The sequence below is a fragment of the Schistocerca americana genome, chromosome 5 (genome assembly GCF_021461395.2).
Source record: "Schistocerca americana isolate TAMUIC-IGC-003095 chromosome 5, iqSchAmer2.1, whole genome shotgun sequence".
In the NCBI taxonomy this organism is placed as follows: domain Eukaryota; kingdom Metazoa; phylum Arthropoda; class Insecta; order Orthoptera; family Acrididae; genus Schistocerca; species Schistocerca americana.
In genome coordinates, this window is record NC_060123.1 from 287,655 (window position 1) to 301,752 (window position 14,098).

Consider the following 14,098-nt stretch of genomic DNA (forward strand, 5'->3'; position numbering starts at 1 on the left):
AGTAAAGAAGGATTAGTGGATCGGAAATGTGATTGTCGTATCCCAAAAGAAAATCCTGTCGTTTCCATAGAAACGTTACTCGATTTAGAAGGCAATGTCTTAGAACACATAGTATTTCATCGCGACGCAATTTCCGTGTGAATTCGTCAATGTTTGGGAGTGAGGGATGCAGTAAAGAAGGATTAGTGGATCGGAAATGAGATTGTCGTATCCCAAAAGAAAATCCTGTCGTTTCCATAGAAACGTTACTCGATTTAGAAAGAAATGTCTTAGAACTCATAGTATTTCATAGCGACCCAATTTCCGTGTGAATTCGTCAATGTGTGGGAGTGAGGGATGCAGTAAAGAAGGATTAGTGGATCGGAAATGTGATTGTCGTATCCCAAAAGAAAATCCTGTCGTTTCCATAGAAACGTTACTCGATTTAGAAGGAAATGTCTTAGAACACATAATACTCGTATTTCGTAGCGACGCAATATCCGTGTGAATTTGTCAATGTGTGAGAGTGAGGGATGCAGTAAAGAAGGATTAGTGGATCGAAAATGAGATTGTCGTATCCCAAAGGAAAATCCTGTCGTTTCCATAGAAACGTTACTCGATTTAGAAGGAAATGTCTTAGAACACATAGTACTCGTATTTCATAGCGACGCAATTTCCGTGTGAATTCGTGAATGTGAGGGAGTGAGGGATGCAGTAAAGAAGGATTAGTGGATCGGAAATGTGATTGTCGTATTCCAAAAGAAAATCCTGTCGTCTCCATAGAAACGTTACTCGATTTAGAAGGAAATGTCTTAGAACACATAGTACTCGTATTTCATAGCGACGCAATTTCCGTGTGAATTCGTCAATGTGTGGGAGTGAGGGATGCAGTAAAGAAGGATTAGTGGATCGGAAATGAGATTGTCGTATCCCAAAAGAAAATCCTGTCGTTTCCATAGAAACGTTACTCGATTTAGTCGGAAATGTCTTAGAACACATAGTATTTCATAGCGACGCAATTTCCGTGTGAATTCGTCAATGTGTGGGAGTGAGGGATGCAGTATAGAAGGATTAGTGGATCTGAAATGAGATTGTCGTATCCCAAAAGAAAATCCTGTCGTTTCCATAGAAACGTTACTCGATTTAGAAGGAAATGTCTTAGAACACATAGTATTTCATAGCGACGCAATTTCCGTGTGAATTCGTCAATGTTTGGGAGTGAGGGATGCAGTAAAGAAGGATTAGTGGATCGGAAATGAGATTGTCGTATCCCAAAAAAAAGTCCTGTCGTTTCCATAGAAACGTTACTTGATTTAGAAGGAGAAGTCATAGAACCCATTGTAATTCATAGCGACGCAATTTCCGTGTGAATTCGTCAATGTGTGGGAGTGATGGATGCAGTAAAGAAGGATTAGTGGATCGGAAATGAGATTGTCGTATCCCAAAAGAAAATCCTGTCGTTTCCATAGAAACGTTACTCGATATAGAAAGAAATGTCTTAGAACACATAGTATTTCATAGCGACGCAATTTCCGTGTGAATTCGTAAATGTTTGGGAGTGAGGGATGCAGTAAAGAAGGATTAGTGGATCGGAAATGTGATTGTCGTATCCCAAAAGAAAGTCCTGTCGTTTCCATAGAAACGTTCCTTGATGTAGAAGGAGAAGTCATAGAACCCATAGTAATTCATAGCGACGGAATTTCCGTGTGAATTCGTTAATGTGTGGGAGTGAGGGATGCAGTAAAGAAGGAATAGTGGATCAGACATGTGATTGTCGTATCCCAAAAAAAAATCCTGTCGTTTCTATAGAAACGTTATTCGATTTAGAAGGAAATGCCTTAGAACACATAGTACTCGTATTTCATAGCGACGCAATTTCCGTGTGAATTCGTCAATGTGTGGGAGTGAGGGATGCAGTAAAGAAGGATTAGTGGATCGGAAATGAGATTGTCGTATCCCAAAAGAAAATCATGTCGTTTCCATAGAAACGCTACTCGATTTAGAAGGAGAAGTCATAGAACCCATAGTAATTCATAGCGACGCAAATTTCCGTGTGAACTCGTCAATGTTTGGGAGTGGGGGATGCAATAAAGAAGGATTAGTGGATCGGAAATGTGATTGTCGTATCCCAAAAGAAAATCCTGTCGTTTCCATAGAAACGTTACTCGATTTAGAAGGAAATGTCTTGCAACACATAGTACTCGTATTTCATAGCGACGCAATTTCCGGGTGAATTCGTCAATGTGTGGGAGTGTGGGATGCAGTAAACAACGATTAGTGATCGGAAATGTGATTGTCGTGTCCCAAAAGAAAATCCTGTCGTTTCCATAGGAACGTTACTCGACTTAGAAGGAAATGTCTTAGAACACATAGTACTCGTATTTCATAGCGACGCAATTTCCGTGTGAATTCGTCAATGTGTGGGAGTGAGGGATGCAGTTAAGAAGGATTAGTGGATCGGAAATGAGATTGTCGTATCCCAAAAGAAAATCCAGTCGTTTCCGTAGAAACGTTACTCGATTTAGAAAGAAATGTCTTAGAACACATAGTAATTCATAGCGACGCAATTTCCATGTGAATTCGTCAATGTTTGGGAGTGAGGGATGCAGTAAAGAAGGATTAGTGGATCGGAAATGTGATAGTCGTATCCCAAAAGAAAATCCTGTCGTTTCCATAGAAACGTTACTCGATTTAGAAGGAAATGTCTTAGAACACATAGTACTCGTATTTCATAGTGACGGAATTTCCGTGTGAATTCGTCAGTGTTTGGGAGTGAGGGATGGAGTAAAGAAGAATTAGTGGATCGGAAATGAGATTGTCGTATCCCAAAAGAAAATCCTTTTGTTTCCATAGAAACGTTACTCGATGTAGAAGGAAATGTCTTAGAACGCATAGTACTCGTATTTCATAGCGACGGAATTTCCGTGTGAATTCGTCAGTGTTTAGGAGTGAGGGATGCAGTAAAGAAGGATTAGTGGATCGGAAATGAGATTGTCGTATCCCAAAAGAAAATCCTGTCGTTTCCATAGAAACGTAACTCGATTTAGAAGGAAATGTCTTAGAACACATAGTACGCGTATTTCGTAGCGACGCAATTTCCGTGTGAATTCGTCAATGTGTGTGAGTGAGGGATGCAGTAAAGAAGGATTAGTGGATCGGAAATGAGATTGTCGTATCCCAAAAGAAAATCCTGTCGTTTCCACAGAAACGTTACTCGATGTAGAAGGAAATGTCTTAGAACGCATAGTACTCGTATTTCATAGCGACGGAATTTCCGTGTGAATTCGTCAGTGTTTAGGAGTGAGGGATGCAGTAAAGAAGGATTAGTGGATCGGAAATGAGATTGTCGTATCCCAAAAGAAAATCCTGTCGTTTCCATAGAAACGTAACTCGATTTAGAAGGAAATGTCTTAGAACACATAGTACGCGTATTTCGTAGCGACGCAATTTCCGTGTGAATTCGTCAATGTGTGTGAGTGAGGGATGCAGTAAAGAAGGATTAGTGGATCGGAAATGAGATTGTCGTATCCCAAAAGAAAATCCTGTCGTTTCCATAGAAACGTTACTCGATTTAGAAGGAAATGTCTTAGAACACATAGTACTCGTATTTCATAGCGACGCAATTTCCGTGTGAATTCGCCAATGTTTGGGAGTGAGGGATGCAGTAAAGGAGGATTAGTGGATCGGAAATGTGATTGTCGTATCCCAAAAGAAAATCCTGTCGTTTCCATAGAAACGTTACTCGATTTAGAAGGAAATGTCTTAGAACTCAAAGTACTCGTATTTCATGGCGACGCAATTTCCGTGTGAATTCGTCAATGTGTGGGAGTGAGGGATGCAGTAAAGAAGGATTAGTGGATCGGAAATGTGATTGTCGTATCCCAAAAGAAAATCCTGTCGTTTCCACAGAAACGTTACTCGATTTAGAAGGAAATGTCTTAGAACACATAGTATTTCATAGCGACGCAATTTCCGTGTGAATTCGTCAATGTTTGGGAGTGAGGGATGCAGTACAGAAGGATTAGTGGATCGGAAATGAGATTGTCGTATCCCAAAAGAAAATCCTGTCGTTTCCATAGAAACGTTACTCGATATAGAAGGAAATGTCTTAGAACACATAGCACTCGTATTTCATAGCGACGGAATTTCCATGTTAATTCCTCAATGTTTGTGAGTGAGGGATGCAGTAAAGAAGGATTAGTGATCGGAAATGTGATTGTCGTGTACCAAAAGAAAATCCTGTCGTTTCCATAGGAACGTTACTCGACTTAGAAGGAAATGTCTTAGAACACATAGTACTCGTATTTCATAGCGACGCTATTTCCGTGTGAATTCGTCAATGTGTGGGAGTGAGGGATGCAGTAAAGAAGGATTAGTGGATCGGAAATGAGATTGTCGTATCCCAAAAGAAAATCCTGTCGTTTCCATAGAAACGTTACTCGATTTAGAAAGAAATGTCTTAGAACACATAGTATTTCATAGCGACCCAATTTCCGTGTGAATTCGTCAATATTTGGAAGTGAGGGATGCAGTAAAGAAGGATTAGTGGATCGGAAATGTGATTGTCGTATCCCAAAAGAAAATCCTGTCGTTTCCATAGAAACGTTACTCGATTTAGAAGGAAATGTCTTAGAACACATAGTACTCGTATTTCATAGCGACGGAATTTCCGTGTGAATTCGTCAATGTTTTGGAGTGAGGGATGCAATAAAGAAGGATTAGTGGATCGGAAATGAGGTTGTCGTATCCCAAAAGAAAATCCTGTCGTTTCCATAGAAACGTTACTCGATTTAGACGGAAATGTCTTAGAACACATAATACTCGTATTTCGTAGCGACGCAATATCCGTGTGAATTTGTCAATGTGTGAGAGTGAGGAATGCAGTAAAGAAGGATTAGTGGATCGGAAATGAGATAGTCGTATCCCAAAAGAAAATCCTGTCGTTTCCATAGAAACGTTACTCGATTTAGAAAGAAATGTCTTAGAACACATAGTATTTCATAGCGACGCAATTTCCATGTGAATTCGTCAATGTTTGGGAGTGAGGGATGCAGTAAAGAAGGATTAGTGGATCGGAAATGCGATACTCGTATCCCAAAAGAAAATCCTGTCGTTTCCATAGAAACGTTACTCGATTTAGAAGGAAATGTCTTAGAACACATAGTACTCGTATTTCATAGCGACGCAATTTCCGTGTGAATTCGTCCATGTTTGGGAGTGAGGGATGCAGTAAAGAAGGATTAGTGGATCGGAAATGCGATTGTCGTATCCCAAAAGAAAATCCTGTCGTTTCCATAGAAACGTTACTCGATTTAGAAGGAAATGCCTTAGAACACATAGTACTCGTATTTCATAGCGACGCAACTTCCGTGTGAATTCGTCAATGTGTGGGAGTGAGGGATGCAGTAAAGAAGGATTAGTGGATCGGAAATGAGATTGCCGTATCCCAAAAGAAAATCCAGTCGTTTCCATAGAAACGCTACTCGATTTAGAAGGAGAAGTCATAGAACCCATAGCAATTCATAGCGACGCAAATTTCCGTGTGAACTCGTCAATGCTTGGGAGTGGGGGATGCAATAAAGAAGGATTAGTGGATCGGAAATGAGATTGTCGTATCCCAAAAAAAAGTCCTGTCGTTTCCATAGAAACGTTACTTGATTTAGAAGGAGAAGTCATAGAACCCATAGTAATTCATAGCGACGCAATTTCCGTGTGAATTCGTCAATGTGTGGGAGTGAGGGATGCAGTAAAGAAGGATTAGTGGATCTGAAATGAGATTGTCGTATCCCAAAAGAAAATCCAGTCGTTTCCGTAGAAACGTTACTCGATTTAGAAAGAAATGTCTTAGAACACATAGTATTTCATAGCGACGCAATTTCCATGTGAATTCGTCAATGTTTGGGAGTGAGGGATGCAGTAAAGAAGGATTAGTGGATCGGAAATGCGATACTCGTATCCCAAAAGAAAATCCTGTCGTTTCCATAGAAACGTTACTCGATTTAGAAGGAAATGTCTTAGAACACATAGTACTCGTATTTCATAGCGACGGAATTTCCGTGTGAATTCGTCAATGTTTGGGAGTGAGGGATGCAGTAAAGAAGAATTAGTGGATCGGAAATGAGATTGTCGTATCCCAAAAGAAAATCCTGTCGTTTCCATAGAAACGTTACTCGATGTAGAAGGAAATGTCTTAGAACACATAGTACTCGTATTTCATAGCGACGCAATTTCCGTGTGAATCCGTCAGTGTGTGGGAGTGAGGGATGCAGTAAAGAAGGATTGGTGGATCGGAAATGAGATTGCCGTATCCCAAAAGAAAATCCAGTCGTTTCCATAGAAACGTTACTCGATTTAGAAGGAGAAGTCATAGAACCCATAGCAATTCATAGCGACGCAAATTTCCGTGTGAGCTCGTCAATGTTTGGGAGTGGGGGATGCAGTAAAGAAGGATTAGTGGATCGGAAATGTGATTGTCGTATCCCAAAAGAAAATCCTCTCGTTTCCATAGAAACGTTACTCGATTTAGAAGGAAATGTCTTAGAACACATAGTACTCGTATTTCATAGCGACGCAATTTCCGTGTGAATTCGTCAATGTGTGGGAGTGAGGGATGCAGTAAAGAGGGATTAGTGGATCGGAAATGAGATTGTCGTATCCCACAAGAAAATCCTGTCGCTTCCATAGGAACGTTACTCGACTTAGAAGGAAATGTCTTAGAACACATAGTACTCGTATTTCATAGCGACGCAATTTCCGTGTGAATTCTTCAATGTGTGGGAGTGAGGGATGCAGTTAAGAAGGATTAGTGGATCGGAAATGAGATTGTCGTATCCCAAAAGAAAATCCAGTCGTTTCCGTAGAAACGTTACTCGATTTAGAAAGAAATGTCTTAGAACACATAGTATTTCATAGCGACGCAATTTCCATGTGAATTCGTCAATGTTTGGGAGTGAGGGATGCAGTAAAGAAGGATTAGTGGATCGGAAATGTGATAGTCGTATCCCAAAAGAAAATCCTGTCGTTTCCATAGAAACGTTACTCGATTTAGAAGGAAATGTCTTAGAACACATAGTACCCGTATTTCATAGCGACGGAATTTCCGTGTGAATTCGTCAGTGTTTGGGAGTGAGGGATGCAGTAAAGAAGAATTAGTGGATCGGAAATGAGATTGTCGTATCCCAAAAGAAAATCCTGTCGTTTCCATAGAAACGTTACTCGATGTAGAAGGAAATGTCTTAGAACACATAGTATTCCATAGCGACGCAATTTCCGTGTGAATTCGTCAATGTTTGGGAGTGAGGGATGCAGTAAAGAAGGATTAGTGGATCGGAAATGAGATTGTCGTATCGCAAAAGAAAATCCTGTCGTTTCCATAGAAACGTTACTCGATTTAGAAGGAAATGTCTTAGAACACATAGTACTCGTATTTCATAGCGACGGAATTTCCGTGTGAATTCGTCAGTGTTTCTGAGTGAGGGATGCAGTAAAGAAGAATTAGTGGATCGGAAATGAGATTGTCGTATCCCAAAAGAAAATCCTGTCGTTTCCATAGAAACGTTACTCGATGTAGAAGGAAATGTCTTAGAACACATAGTACTCGTATTTCATAGCGACGGAATTTCCGTGTGAATTCGTCAGTGTTTGGGAGTGAGGGATGCAGTAAAGAAGAATTAGTGGATCGGAAATGAGATTGTCGTATCCCAAAAGAAAATCCTGTCGTTTCCATAGAAACGTTACTCGATTTAGAAGGAAATGTCTTAGAACACATAGTACTCGTATTTCATAGCGACGGAATTTCCATGTTAATTCGTCAATGTTTGTGAGTGAGGGATGCAGTAAAGAAGGATTAGTGGATCGGAAATGCGGTTGTCGTATCCCAAAAGAAAATCCTGTCGTTTCCATAGAAACGTTACTCGATTTAGAAGGAAATGTCTTAGAACACATAGTACTCGTATTTCATAGCGACGCAATTTCCGTGTGAATTCGTCAGTGTTTCTGAGTGAGGGATGCAGTAAAGAAGAATTAGTGGATCGGAAATGAGATTGTCGTATCCCAAAAGAAAATCCTGTCGTTTCCATAGAAACGTTACTCGATGTAGAAGGAAATGTCTTAGAACACATAGTACTCGTATTTCATAGCGACGGAATTTCCGTGTGAATTCGTCAGTGTTTCTGAGTGAGGGATGCAGTAAAGAAGAATTAGTGGATCGGAAATGAGATTGTCGTATCCCAAAAGAAAATCCTGTCGTTTCCATAGAAACGTTACTCGATTTAGAAGGAAATGTCTTAGAACACATAGTATTCCATAGCGACGCAATTTCCGTGTGAATTCGTCAATGTTTGGGAGTGAGGGATGCAGTAAAGAAGGATTAGTGGATCGGAAATGAGATTGTCGTATCGCAAAAGAAAATCCTGTCGTTTCCATAGAAACGTTACTCGATTTAGAAGGAAATGTCTTAGAACACATAGTATTCCATAGCGACGCAATTTCCGTGTGAATTCGTCAATGTTTGGGAGTGAGGGATGCAGTAAAGAACCATTAGTGGATCGGAAATGAGATTGTCGTATCGCAAAAGAAAATCCTGTCGTTTCCATAGAAACGTTACTCGATTTAGAAGGAAATGTCTTAGAACACATAGTATTCCATAGCGACGCAATTTCCGTGTGAATTCGTCAATGTTTGGGAGTGAGGGATGCAGTAAAGAAGGATTAGTGGATCGGAAATGTGATAGTCGTATCCCAAAAGAAAATCCTGTCGTTTCCATAGAAACGTTACTCGATTTAGAAGGAAATGTCTTAGAACACATAGTACCCGTATTTCATAGCGACGGAATTTCCGTGTGAATTCGTCAATGTGTGTGAGTGAGGGATGCAGTAAAGAAGGATTAGTGGATCGGAAATGAGATTGTCGTATCCCAAAAGAAAATCCTGTCGTTTCCATAGAAACGTTACTCGATTTAGAAGGAAATGTCTTAGAACACATAGTATTCCATAGCGACGCAATTTCCGTGTGAATTCGTCAATGTTTGGGAGTGAGGGATGCAGTAAAGAAGGATTAGTGGATCGGAAATGAGATTGTCGTATCGCAAAAGAAAATCCTGTCGTTTCCATAGAAACGTTACTCGATTTAGAAGGAAATGTCTTAGAACACATAGTACTCATATTTCATAGCGACGGAATTTCCGTGTGAATTCGTCAGTGTTTCTGAGTGAGGGATGCAGTAAAGAAGAATTAGTGGATCGGAAATGAGATTGTCGTATCCCAAAAGAAAATCCTGTCGTTTCCATAGAAACGTTACTCGATGTAGAAGGAAATGTCTTAGAACACATAGTACTCGTATTTCATAGCGACGGAATTTCCGTGTGAATTCGTCAGTGTTTGGGAGTGAGGGATGCAGTAAAGAAGAATTAGTGGATCGGAAATGAGATTGTCGTATCCCAAAAGAAAATCCTGTCGTTTCCATAGAAACGTAACTCGATTTAGAAGGAAATGTCTTAGAACACATAGTACTCGTATTTCGTAGCGACGCAATTTCCGTGTGAATTCGTCAATGTGTGGGAGTGAGGGATGCAGTAAAGAAGGATTAGTGGATCGGAAATGTGATTGTCGTATCCCAAAAGAAAATCCTGTCGTTTCCATAGAAATGTTACTCGATTTAGAAGGAAATGTCTTAGAACACATAGTATTCCATAGCGACGCAATTTCCGTGTGAATTCGTCAATGTTTGGGAGTGAGGGATGCAGTAAAGAAGGATTAGTGGATCGGAAATGAGATTGTCGTATCGCAAAAGAAAATCCTGTCGTTTCCATAGAAACGTTACTCGATTTAGAAGGAAATGTCTTAGAACACATAGTACTCGTATTTCATAGCGACGGAATTTCCATGTTAATTCGTCAATGTTTGTGAGTGAGGGATGCAGTAAAGAAGGATTAGTGGATCGGAAATGCGGTTGTCGTATCCCAAAAGAAAATCCTGTCGTTTCCATAGAAACGTTACTCGATTTAGAAGGAAATGTCTTAGAACACATAGTACTCGTATTTCATAGCGACGCAATTTCCGTGTGAATTCGTCAATGTGTGGGAGTGAGGGATGCAGTAAAGAAGGATTAGTGGATCGGAAATGAGATTGTCGTATCCCAAAAGAAAATCCTGTCGTTTCCATAGAAACGTTACTCGATTTAGAAAGAAATGTCTTAGAACACATAGTATTTCATAGCGACCCAATTTCCGTGTGAATTCGTCCATATTTGGGAGTGAGGGATGCAGTAAAGAAGGATTAGTGGATCGGAAAGGTGATTGTCGTATCCCAAAAGAAAATCCTGTCGTTTCCATAGAAACGTTACTCGATTTAGAAAGATATGTCTTAGAACACATAGTACTCGTATTTCACAGCGACGGAATTTCCGTGTGAATTCGTCAATGTTTTGGAGTGAGGGATGCAATAAAGAAGGATTAGTGGATCGGAAATGAGGTTGTCGTATCCCAAAAGAAAATCCTGTCGTTTCCATAGAAACGTTACTCGATTTAGAAGGAAATGTCTTAGAACACATAATACTCGTATTTCGTAGCGACGCAATATCCGTGTGAATTTGTCAATGTGTGAGAGTGAGGGATGCAGTAAAGAAGGATTAGTGGATCGGAAATGAGATTGTCGTATCCCAAAGGAAAATCCTGTCGTTTCCATAGAAACGTTACTCGATTTAGAAGGAAATATCTTAGAACACATAGTACTCGTATTTCATAGCGACGCAATTTCCGTGTGAATTCGTGAATGTGTGCGAGTGAGGGATGCAGTAAAGAAGGATTAGTGGATCGGAAATGTGATTGTCGTATCCCAAAAGAAAATCCTGTCGTTTCCATAGAAACGTTACTCGATTTAGAAGGAAATGCCTTAGAACACATAGTACTCGTATTTCATAGCGACGCAATTTCCGTGTGAATTCGTCAATGTGTGGGAGTGAGGGATGCAGTAAAGAAGGATTAGTGGATCGGAAATGAGATTGTCGTATCCCAAAAGAAAATCCTGTCGTTTCCATAGAAACGTTACTCGATTTAGAAAGAAATGTCTTAGAACACATAGTATTTCATAGCGACGCAATTTCCGTGTGAATTCGTCAATGTTTGGGAGTGAGGGATGCAGTAAAGAAGGATTAGTGGATCCGAAATGTGATTGTCGTATCCCAAAAGAAAGTCCTGTCGTTTCCATAGAAACGTTCCTTGATGTAGAAGGAGAAGTCATAGAACCCATAGTAATTCATAGCGACGGAATTTTTCGTGTGAATTCGTTAATGTGTGGGAGTGAGGGATGCAGTAAAGAAGGTATAGTGGATCAGACATGTGATTGTCGTATCCCAAAAGAAAATCCTGTCGTTTCCATAGAAACGTTATTCGATTTAGAAGGAAATGCCTTAGAACACATAGTACTCGTATTTCATAGCGACGCAATTTCCGTGTGAATTCGTCAATGTGTGGGAGTGAGGGATGCAGTAAAGAAGGATTAGTGGATCGAAAATGAGATTGCCGTATCCCAAAAGAAAATCCTGTCGTTTCCATAGAAACGCTACTCGATTTAGAAGGAGAAGTCATAGAACCCATAGCAATTCATAGCGACGCAAATTTCCGTGTGAACTCGTCAATGTTTGGGAGTGGGGGATGCAATAAAGAAGGATTAGTGGATCGGAAATGTGATTGTCGTATCCCAAAAGAAAATCCTGTCGTTTCCATAGAAACGTTACTCGATTTAGAAGGAAATGTCTTACAACACATAGTACTCGTATTTCATAGCGACGCAATTTCCGTGTGAATTCGTCAATGTGTGGGAGTGAGGGATGCAGTAAAGAGGGATTAGTGGATCGGAAATGAGATTGTCGTATCCCAAAAGAAAATCCTGTCGTTTCCATAGAAACGTTACTCGATTTAGAAGGAAATGTCTTAGAACACATAGTATTTCATAGCGACGCAATTTCCGTGTGAATTCGTCAATGTTTGGGAGTGAGGGATGCAGTAAAGAAGGATTAGTGGATCGGAAATGAGATTGTCGTATCCCAAAAAAAAGTCCTGTCGTTTCCATAGAAACGTTACTTGATTTAGAAGGAGAAGTCATAGAACCCATAATAATTCATAGCGACGCAATTTCCGTGTGAATTCGTCAATGTGTGTGAGTGAGGGATGCAGTAAAGAAGGATTAGTGATCGGAAATGTGATTGTCGTGTCCCAAATGAAAATCCTGTCGTTTCCATAGGAACGTTACTCGACTTAGAAGGAAATGTCTTAGAACACATAGTACTCGTATTTCATAGCGAAGCAATTTCCGTGTGAATTCGTCAATGTGTGGGAGTGAGGGATGCAGTAAAGAAGGATTAGTGGATCTGAAATGAGATTGTCGTATCCCAAAAGAAAATCCAGTCGTTTCCGTAGAAACGTTACTCGATTTAGAAAGAAAAGTCTTAGAACACATAGTATTTCATAGCGACGCAATTTCCATGTGAATTCGTCAATGTTTGGGAGTGAGGGATGCAGAAAAAGAAGGATTAGTGGATCGGAAATGTGATAGTCGTATCCCAAAAGAAAATCCTGTCGTTTCCATAGAAACGTTACTCGATTTAGAAGGAAATGTCTTAGAACACATAGTACTCGTATTTCATAGCGACGCAATTTCCGTGTGAATTCGTCAATGTTTGGGAGTGAAGGATGCAGTAAAGAAGGATTAGTGGATCGAAAATGTGATTGTCGTATCCCAAAAGAAAATCCTGTCGTTTCCATAGAAACGTTACTCGATTTAGAAGGAAATGTCTTAGAACACATAGTACTCGTATTTCATAGCGACGGAATTTCCATGTTAATTCGTCAATGTTTGGGAGTGAGGGATGCAGTAAAGAAGGATTAGTGGATCGGAAATGTGATTGTCGTATCCCAAAAGAAAATCCTGTCGTTTCCATAGAAACGTTACTCGATTTAGAAGGAAATGTCTTAGAACACATAGTACTCGTATTTCATAGCGACGCAATTTCCGTGTGAATTCGTCAAAGTGTGGGAGTGAGGGATGCAGTAAAGACGGATTAGTGGATCGGAAATGAGATTGTCGTATCCCAAAAGAAAATCCTGTCGTTTCCATAGAAACGCTACTCGATTTAGAAGGAGAAGTTATAGAACCCATAGTAATTCATAGCGACGCAAATTTCCGTGTGAATTCGTCAATGTTTGGGAGTAGGGGATGCAGTAAAGAAGGATTAGTGGATGGGAAATGTGATTGTCGTATCCCAAAAGAAAATCCAGTCGTTTCCATAGAAACGTTACTCGATTTAGAAGGAAATGTCTTAGAACACATAGTACTCGTATTTCATAGCGACGCAATTTCCGTGTGAATTCGTCAATGTGTGGGAGTGAGGGATGCAGTAAAGAAGAATTAGTGGATTGGAAATGTGATTGTCGTATCCCAAAAGAAAATCCTGTCGTTTCCATAGAAACGTTACTCGATTTAGAAGGAAATGTCTTAGAACACATAGTACTCGTATTTCATAGCGACGCAATTTCCGTGTGAATTCGTCAATGTGTGGGAGTGAGGGATGCAGTAAAGAAGGATTAGTGGATCGGAAATGAGATTGTCGTATCCCAAAAGAAAATCCTGTCGTTTCCATAGAAACGTTACTCGATTTAGAAAGAAATGTCTTAGAACACATAGTATTTCATAGCGACGCAATTTCAGTGTGAATTCGTCAATGTTTGGGAGTGAGGGATGCAGTAAAGAAGGATTAGTGGATCGGAAATGTGATTGTCGTATCCCAAAAGAAAATCCTGTCGTTTCCATGGAAACGTTACTCGATTTAGAAGGAAATGTCTTAGAACACATAGTACTCGTATTTCATAGCGACGGAAATTCCATGTGAATTCGTCAATGTTTGGGAGTGAGGGATGCTGTAAAGAAGGATTAGTGGATCGGAAATGAGATTGTCGTATCCCAAAAGAAAATCCTGTCGTTTCCATAGAAACGTTACTCGATGTAGAAGGAAATGTCTTAGAACACATAGTACTCGTATTTCATAGCGACGGAATTTCCGTGTGAATTCGTCAGTGTTTGGGAGTGAGGGATGCAGTAAAGAAGGATTAGTGGATCGGAAATGA